Genomic DNA, 10,262 nt, shown 5'->3' with positions numbered 1-10,262 from the left:
TGGTGAGTGGGATGCAATTACCCATAACAAAATTTAGCCAAGGATTTGTGATTGCAGCACATTATCCTATCTTTTATTACCATGATGATTAATGATCTTTTTTATATCATTAATCTGTCATTACATTATTATTCCGGGATGACCATCACTGGATTGTTTAACATCTTAGAAAATGCTTTTATGCAAGAGTCAGTTTGGTCTTAGTGACAGTCAGGGCTCCTTCCACTGCATGAGAAACCCTGTGAGAAATGTAGAAATTGAAGACTGTATTATGGTGACTTTTTATTGCAAGAATTAGCAAATCAGAAACAGATTTTATAAGGCTGCCGTAGTCCTTTATTTTCTGTTGGCTTTTCTCTTAGCATTATTTTAAAATCTGTTAAGAGAAGTTTGGGGAGCAATTTCCATTGATTCAAATCAAAAGTTGCCCAGATCTGAACAGGACTTAAATCTACTATATGTTTTCATTTTCTAGAAGAACACTTAAAGAGGTACCAAAAGTAACATCAGATACATCATTTGATCAGGAAACTATTCCTGGTGGGAGAAAACAACTCAACAAAACACATAATAGATATTTGGAAAATAATTGTGCTTAGTACAACAGTTAACTGACATCTGAGGTGGTGGAGCAGGCTCTGGACTACCATGTTGGGTCTGAGATTGTTATTACAACCTAAAATTTTCACTCACTTTTAATGTGCCTCGATTTTTTTTTTTTTGGTTATCCTTCTTTAGGATAAATATTGATTCTTCAATAGACTAAATTAACTCAAAATACATTAAATGCTGTGTAGAAAGAATGAATGTAGATTCTTTTGCATGTGAAGTTGTTTCTCTAAGGAGAAAGACATACATAAAACTGTAATTAGAATCTATATCCACAAATACAATTTACTAGTGGACACTTGGGTATTTTCAAGTGCTAGACCATAACTTTTCCCTGTAGAAGGATATTGAGACAATGAGTATAGCTGCAGCAAAAAGTAAATAAGGAGGAAGAATGTGTTTAGTTGATCTTTGGCATTAGTGGAGTCTGTAGAAGGTGATTGTTGTGCTTTCCCAAGAAAGAACCCTGTTTTGCATATGAGGGAGACTTTCATTCATCCCATATACTCTTCTTTAGTTTCATTTCTTGACAAGCTGACAACCATCACATGAATCCAAGACTGAATGTAACTAATTTAATGTCTTGAATTTCCTTGGAATTAGCATAAAAGCATTGTCTCCAATATGGATCCAAATAAGGAAAATACGAAATCTGTGCAGGTTTCTTATGTCATATGTTTGCATCTGCATCAGATAACACTAACCCAAGCTAGCAATGCTAGCATGTCTTCAGATGACTAATATTTTAATAAAAATGCTCCCATTATTGTATTCATAATATAAAATCAAATATTGCTTGTTCTGTGAGCACAGAAACATAGAATCATAGAATCATTAAGGGTGGAAAAGACTTCTAAGGTAATTGAGTCCAGCTGTTAATGAATGCATCTGACTCCTTGAGGCTTCCTGCCCTCAGTAACCCTGATTTTCTACTGTCCTTTCCTTACATCAGGCCCTGTTCAGGATCTATGAGGACTCAGGTCCTCCCTTGCATGTTTGCCAATGCTTTTCTGTCAATATACTGTTTCTGTCATATCATCAATATGCCTTTTCCTTCTTCCTTATTGTGCCTCTTTTATTTTCCTTTGCAACACTTTACAACAACCCTACAAAATTACCATTTTTGGTAAATTACTTTTCTGAAAATTGTAGGGAACTCGTAATTCTGGCACATGCATGTTTCTGCCAAATTGGACCAAAATGGGTTCAAAAGTGATTATGAAAGGAAATTAACACACACACAGACAAAAAGAAGTGTAAGTCTCATTTTGTTAGAAAATAGGATGGAATCCATCAGTGTTAGATGCTGTTGGTTGTGTTGATCTCATGTTTCATTGATATCAGAAGCTATCTTTGATATTGCTGTGTCTTTTGAGGGACAATGTGTGTGCCTTCTCTAAACCATATGGTCTTGCCTCTTTTATAAATACTTCAGAAGTGCTAGATGCCTTCTTTGGAGAACATGGCCATGGATTTGAAGGTAGAAAAGTCCAAGTGTTCTTGTTCTTACCACAAGATGCAAAGGAAAACCAAAGGCTGTAAAAGATTTTAAAGGATTCAAAAGACAGAAATGCTATTCTTGTTGATACGTGGAATACATAAGATGTTCCTTCTCCCCCAGAAATATAAGAGCAGCACTTAAATTAAGATGACAGGAAAATATCTACTTTATTTTAGGGCACTGCTAATGACTTCAATGGTGATTGCATTGTGTTCCACATGGGATGGGGGAAGATCAGGATGTCACATAGATAGATTACTTCAGGCCAAAGCACTCAACCTATGCATTTAAAAATACCTCTGATCTCTAAATGTTACTAAAAATATCAAGTTCTTGATTTAGACACCTTTTCTAAATGTCACCATTGAGCTCAGATTTCATATGCATTTCATTTTATAACCTGATGTTTAAGTGAAAATATTTTATATCTATTTTCTCTTATGGTTTGTTATAAATAAATCATCACAGATCTGGTAGATCAACTAACTGATTCCCCTGGAGGAAGTCTATTCATTTTTGTGTGACTCAGTCTCTGTGTGACCAGTTCTGGTGTCTTTAGCTATTCCAGGGTTTCTTCTATGGGGGAGGTGAATTTTAATTATATATTTAGTGGCCTATTTGCAAGACTTGGAAATTCAAACAGTTCAAAAGACTTGTGCTGAACCTTCTTTCCTTACCAGGCTCAGGGTTTCCTTGTCTGTCTCTTAAGCTGGCATTTTCATCCTGAAATCCAGGACAAGCATTTGTGTCTTTTGGTTTTCTTTCCAACAGCCCTCATCTTAATAGTTGACATCTGCTGGGCCTTTGCCACAGACTTTTACTGAATTATGTCTGATTATTACAACTCATTCTATAGTTGAGGCACTTTCTGACTCCTCAGGGCAAAGGTTTGCTGGTTGCTTCTCTTTTCTACCCAACGGGCACTCTTTTATGGGCAGTTCTTAACTGGCTTTTTTTCTTTCCAGAGCTGGAGAAGTGATCAGTAGTACCACGAGTGCTATCCCTGTGTGCTGTGAGAAGTGATCAGTACTACCATTAGTCTCTGTATGCTGTGGTGTATGATCTAGGGATCCCACTCTGTTTGCCAAAGCCAAATACTAAAGTGTAGATAGAAAGCTCTTATAAGACAATGCTATTTATTCTGTTTTAGTGCCACGGAAACTTCTCAATCTATTAGAAAAATAACAGTTGGAAGGAGGAAAGAGACAAATGCCAAAGTCTCTACTTGGACTGTATTCCTACACAGTAGAACAAGAGGCATATTTTTGCGTAATATTCAGAAAGGAATTCATGATTTGCCCATCTGTATGGAACTGATTTAAATGTGCCCATGGCATTCTACCAGCTGAGAAAGATTCCATACAATTTTCACATCCTCTACGCTCTCCTTTCAGAAGTAATGCCAGTTTCTCAAAAAATTGTCATACCATTTGTTTGTTCTGAAGCCCTGTTGAGGTATTTCTTAGCTATTAAGCCTGCTTTATCTATGAAAAATGTCCATTATGCCACAGGCAAGCAAAGATCAAGACTGAGATATGAATAAATATGTAAGAAAAGGGAGGCTGTAAGTACAGTTTTTGTTGCTGTTTTCCAGATGTCCAGAGCTCACACCCCGGGGGCTGCAGCCAGGCAATTAATGTTTGCAACATCTAGCTTGTTAAATTTAGTTGTTTGTTTTCTTTTTCTCTCAGTATTTTCCTGTATTTCCACACTGTATGTCTTACTTTGTACATAATTCTGATAAAATCACTGTTGCTATTTCCAGAAAAAAAGACCTAAATTTTGTTACAATGATGTGAATGTTTTTTTGTGCACATCATTTTTTTTTCTCCTTATCATGATAGACTGACTTTTAGGTACTAGTTATCCCTAGTTTTGCTTTGTTTTGTTCTGATGTGTCTAGTAATTGGTCTGAGACTGACAATTCATCCACAAGTCATGCCTACCATGAAGTTATACATTCCCCCTTTTTTTGTGGATATCTTCTGGCTTCTGAAGTGCTGAACACATCAGAAGTATTACAAAGGCCAGATTTAGTGCCTTTACAACAACAGACTTCATACTTTTTTGGCTTTCTGTTAGGAATAATCACATAATAATCAAAGCTCTGAAATAAATACATATCCCCAAACTGAATGGCTGGAAAGCAAGTAGTCCCTAAAAATCCTTTCTGTCAGTCATGTCCTCTTCACTTCCAAATTCTTTACTATGAGGTTTCCCAGGCTTATGAAACACCTTTCCCTGGGAATCTTATTCTTAATAAAAATCTCCACTGAATCCAAGTGTTAAATCATTCTCATGTTACTGCGTCACTCCTGGTGCATTGAGTTGGTCTTCTGCTTTCACAGACAAATTTCCTTGGCAGGTTGCCCATTTCTTTCCATTTATGACAAGAATATTAATCACTCTCTGATCAGTGCGTGCTCCATCATCAGAACACATCATAAATCATTGGGAGGTACTTTGGCAGCTGGTTAACATTACACCCAAGTGCTTCACCAAGCACATGCTTTCCCCATCTACCTGAGCATCTTTTCCTTCACTCATGCCTTGTACCTTGTGTAGTGTTCTCCAAAAGGCTTCATAAATTGATTGCTTGTCTTTCAAAAGCTGCCCTGCACTTCTAATAGATTTCAAAATGATCCTCATTAATCCTTCTTCACTGAAAGGATGGGTGACCAGTCACACAGACTGAGGGAGTTGGAAAAATATGACCAGTGAGGGAAAGAGAGAGGAGGATTCTCTCTTAAATCCATCTGGGGCACAGGGGAGGTCAGATAGTGTAACAAACCAGCCCAAGTTTCTCCAGTCGAACCTAATCTCAAGGAATAGGACTTTAAATACAACAGGACTTTCTCACGAGTGCTAGCATTTTGGCAGGAAATCTCAAAATTATTCATGTTCTGGAATTCCTTTCCCATACCCCAGGCAGGTGATCAGTCTGAGAGTAGACCCTCACTAAGATTTTTTGAGGGGGCTGAAGGCAATTTCTGTTTCACATATATATTACTGTTTTCTCAAAATACTCCATGCTTCACCTACCCCATTTCCCTGCAGGATAACAAGCAGTTTACAGATCCCAGCATTTGAAGCAATGTCCCTTTCTCAGCACAAATGGGTTGGCAGATATACAGGTCAGCTGTATCACCTTCTTCTCCGTGCTTTTTCCTATTTTAATCCTTACTATTTCACAAAAGGTTATAGGGACATAAGTAGGAAAACGTAATCTTCAAAATTAAAGCAATTCTAACCAGTTAATAATATTGCTAAACACTGAGGCCCAATGCTAGCACCCTTTAAATAAACACTTGACTAAAGTGCAACTCCATTTTTTGGGTAGTCTTTTGTTAGTAGACAAATCAGGTTCTGAAGTTCTTTGTGAATTGAGAGGGTAGACTGAGCAAACTGAGCATGAGCAGTAACTTTTCTTCTTGATTGTATTCAAATACCTGATATTTCTCAGGATTTTTATTTATGAATTAGTCTGAGTTTGATTCTCCAGGTAATATGAATAGGTTATATTATATTATATTATATTATATTATATTATATTATATTATATTATATTATATATATTGTAATATGATTATGTTGACAATATAATCTGTCTGATACTATGGTCACACAACTCACACATGCAAGTGTCTGAAGTACAACTTGAGTGTGGTAAGTGGTAACTTAGTCTTGCAGAACAAGATGAAAGACTGAGAATTGCAAGAAGTAGTAAACTTTCTGCCTTTGATGATAACAAGAAATAATTAAAACTTCCATTCTTAATATTTTAAAATATTCCCCAAACATACTTAATAACCATTTAGAAAACCTTCCAAGATTAAAGCTTTTTCAGTTTAAAATCTGTTGATATAAATGTTTGTTTTTAATGAAAAATTCTACTTTAGAAAAGTTTTGTTAACAACCAGGAAATAAAACTAAGGGAATAATGTCATTTGCAGAAATGGTGTGTCAAAATGTGCTAACTCTTTTCACCGGGATTTCTAATATTTCTTGGGATGTATTAAAGCTATAAAAGAAATAAAAACAAAGAAATCTTGACAGAGAACAATTAAAAAAGAAAATCTCAAAGCATAATTTTTTGTCGAGGTTTTAGTTTTTCTGCCAGCTTTGTTCATTGCCTACCTTGTTTCATTTAATAGAATAGAAAATTCTGGGTTGGAAGCTGACTATTGCAGTCTTGAAGCTATTTTACATGATCCCTGTAGCTGCCCAAATTAGGAGTCCAGAATATGAGTGTCAGTATGTTTCCTACATGTATGGTAGTATACCCTGTCTTGAGAAGACAATGTGGCCTTGCTATTGATTTTGTAACATCATGGAATAGTTTGGGTCAGAAGAAACCGGTCAGGGTAGTCACTGTCCACATGAGGAGGCAAATCATCACCCATCACTGTCTAACAGCCTCAAGGTGTATCAGCGCCAGATAGTGACCCACAACTGCCACATGTGACAAAACAGATGTTACTGGAGTAAGAAATCTTGCAAAAAGTGATCTTGCAAAAAAATCTCAAAAGACACAGTGCAGCTGGCTCCAATGGTAATGAGAAAGGGAAGATTTCAGCTAAGACCAGGCTGCAAGGGAAAATCCTGCTCTGAGTTCCAGCATTTCCCCTGGAGGAAGAAATCCAAATAACAGAGATGTTCAGTCAGCCCCCCACAAATGGGATGAAGAAAAAGTCCCTGGAAGGAGAGTCCTGTGAACAGCGTTCAAGATGCCACCTGCACTTCCACCAAAATCTACCTCTGTTTTTCATCCAAATGCAGAGCCATAAAGCATAATGTTGCCACTTTGACAGCTGTCTCCTCTCTGCCTTACAGTTAACATGAAGGTCTTGTGATTGCCTGTACCATTATTGACCGTTCTGACAACGGACTTAGGGTGGGACTGTCCTCATTATTTTAGGTGTTTGACATTTTACTGATAAATCACTGTGGTCTGATCAAAGACAAAATCAACAGAGAAATTCTTGTCTACTGCTTTTGGCTGGTCCTTTCAGATCACCTCCAGGCCAAGCTACTGTTCCACCATGCTTTAAAATGTGACAAGGAATATGCTGACCAAAGACAATGATCTGATATCACTCTCTTCTTATGCTAAACAGTATCAACCCTTTTCCGGTTAGAGGCTTAAAGTTTCAGAATGAATGAATTTTGTGCATTTCTGTGACAAATGCGCACCAAATACGCACCAAATAATTGGCATTTATTGCAGAATGAAGAAGCTTATCAATGTAGCCTTACAGGAAGTTGTATTTGTTCTCACCACAACAGAAACTGACGTTCCCTTGCTTGGTATTTGCTCCATCCTTATCAGACACTTAAGCTCTGTGGAAAAGCCTTGCTCCTGTGACTGTCTTTGTGCCCAGGAATAAGCTTGGTCCCTGCAGTGACAGATAGGTGACGATCAGGGATGAGTGGTGTGTGCACTGGAGAAAGGGGGGCTGCTCTGTGCACTGTGAAGTGTCTGGTTACACTGGGTAGACATTCGAAGCAGAGTTTGTCCAGCATTGAAAATGAAGCAAACGCTCCAAAGGATTTCTTTGGACTTAATTTCTTCCCGGTGCAAAAGCAAAGAAAATCCTGCTTTTCCCTTCTCAACAGAATCAACCTCTCAGATGCCCCCTTCCAGTTCCTGTATTAACTACTAATACAACTGGCCTCCCTCTCCTAGGAAGGGGAGACCTGCTGACAGACTAGCATTTACATTCAAAGGCTTCTTTTACGCAGCTGAATATTAAAAATTTCTCTACAAATGCTGGCCTCAAGCCTGTCTTGTGCCTCAGCTTTTGTGTCTTCTCCAGTTCACGAGGCCTTACACTTCTGTTTATTCAACTTCCTCCTTCTGAAGAGAAAGTAATTAATAAAAACTTCATAGTTCCTTCCTGTTTTCAGTTCCCTCCACACGTTCAGCATGTAACCCCAGCACTCTGAACTTACAGCAAAATATGAAGCAGGCTCTTTTTCTGCTTTGATTTCCTCTACCCGTGTCACCTCCCTCAGTTCTAATCACAGCAGTGACCCCATTAACTAGACCATCATCCTTTTACCAGTACCACAGAGAGTGGTACTTTCAGTTGATGAAAAAGTTGGATGTTGATACCTGATGACTCAATGTACTGTGGCATCTTTTAATTAAAACACGAGTCATTGTGACAGGCAGGTTGCAGCCACAGAATCATTTGCTATTTCCAGATAAATGCAAACAAAAACCTAATGAAAAAGCACTTACTGCTTACCATAAAATGTATAGGATCTTTCTCCCTTACTCAAAACATGAAACTTTTCTGCTACATTGTCTCCTGTGCTGCTTCTCAGGAAGTGAAAAAGCTGTCATTGACACAGAGGCAAGCAATCCTATGTGAAAAGGGAAAGCAGGGAATCCTTCCTGATTGCAATGCACTAGTGGCTTGCTTAGAGCAGCATGAACTCTAGATACCTTAAAATTAACAGATTGCTATTATGTGGTGAGGTGCATATAAAATCTCTTGGCCCACCTACTTCAGCTGTTTGGTTTTTTACCTGGATCTTTGTTGCAGAGATGTTGAAATCTTGGCCACATCTGAAAATAATAGTACAAATTACATCAGAATAGACGGAGACAGAATTTTATCTGAAGAAGAACATATAGATGCCACCACCAGAGAACAGGCTTACCTGTATTACTGTTTGCTGGCACTAGTAATGGGCTAATGTCAGCAGAAATGTTTATTTGAGATAATCTGACAGTAAAACTGTTGTGAAGAGGTAATATGGCAGGGAATCCAGCCTTCCTATCAGTTTTCCCTGCTAAAACCTTCTGTCTGGAGCATTTTTACTCCTTTTTGAAAAACCTATTAAAAGAGCTATTGAGTGTGCAGTGCTGGAACATTCCAGCACTATCTGTTTAACATTTCACCAAGCACTAGCTGAGAAATATAAGCAAAAGCCACCAGTGTGGAAGATACAAGGACCTAGGGGCCATCTGAGCCAGGTTTTCTATCTTTGCAGCTTTTCATTGCCAAGGATGGTGTGGGCCAGATAGAGCCACAACATCAAGTGTTTCAAACCTAGTGTGGTCAAGGAAGGGCCAACATAACAACAAAGGTCATTTATTTAATGCCTCCTGATGACAGAAGCAGTTACTATGGCCTCTGCACCTTTCAGTACCAAAACTGAAATGCTGAGTAGTGTTGGATGCTTTGAACACCCAAGGGCCAAGCGAGGTCAGTCAGTAACTTAAATACAAGTATTTCTGACAAGCTAATGGCAGTGGTTTGTTGAGGAGTTGAAAAGAATAATTCAGAAGAATCCTACCTTTATCAAATGGTTCAGACTGACTCATTTCTGACTGAGAAAGCATAGTCACTAATTATTGCAGGGGAATGTGCGTATGCACCTTCCAAAAATTGATATGGCTGCTGAATTTCACATCCTACTCATCATCTCCCAGCAGATTTCTCAGTACTTGCTTAAAAAAATCCCGAGTTGCATCTGAATGATGTAAGTGTTGTGTTGAGACAACTGATTATTTAAAACCAGAATGAGATTTAATTTAGCTACTCCTTTTTAAGGATGCCAATGCAAGAATTGTTGTTACCACCCCTAACAAGGCAGACAGACAAGAAAAAGTAGCTGTGGCTTAATGACGTTACACAGTAATTCATATAGTCTGGAAATAATTTTGTTATCCTTCATATGGTAATGCTCATCCTTTTTTCCCCCCCGTTTCCTTCTCTCCATCTGTTTAGGGAAGGAAGGTTTTTTAAATAAGTCCTTTGTGAGGGCTCCCTCTACCCTCTCTGGATACAATATCTTGGCCACACCAGATGGTAGGACCCCTGACCCTTCCCCTCTGTCTCCCAGAAGTGTGTCCTAAACATTTAAGACAGTATTTTGAGAAACACTGGTTTTCTACTAATTTTGAACATTTTGAGGAATATTAGACAAGATTTTATTTGTTTCAGAGCCTACACATCTCAAATTGCAGACTTCAGATGCTGGCGTATTGTTTTTCCCAGATCTTGCTGTTCTTTCCCACTAATACACTGGTGAATGGGTTACTTATTTTTCTGCTCCTGTAAGAAAATGTATTTAACACCACTTGAGATGCAAACGTTGGAAAAACGTCTTCTATTTCAAAGCTCCCTGTATTTTTTTT

This window comes from Aphelocoma coerulescens, chromosome 5 (genome assembly GCF_041296385.1).
Source record: "Aphelocoma coerulescens isolate FSJ_1873_10779 chromosome 5, UR_Acoe_1.0, whole genome shotgun sequence".
Classification (NCBI taxonomy): domain Eukaryota; kingdom Metazoa; phylum Chordata; class Aves; order Passeriformes; family Corvidae; genus Aphelocoma; species Aphelocoma coerulescens.
Note: the sequence above shows the minus strand (reverse complement) of the source record.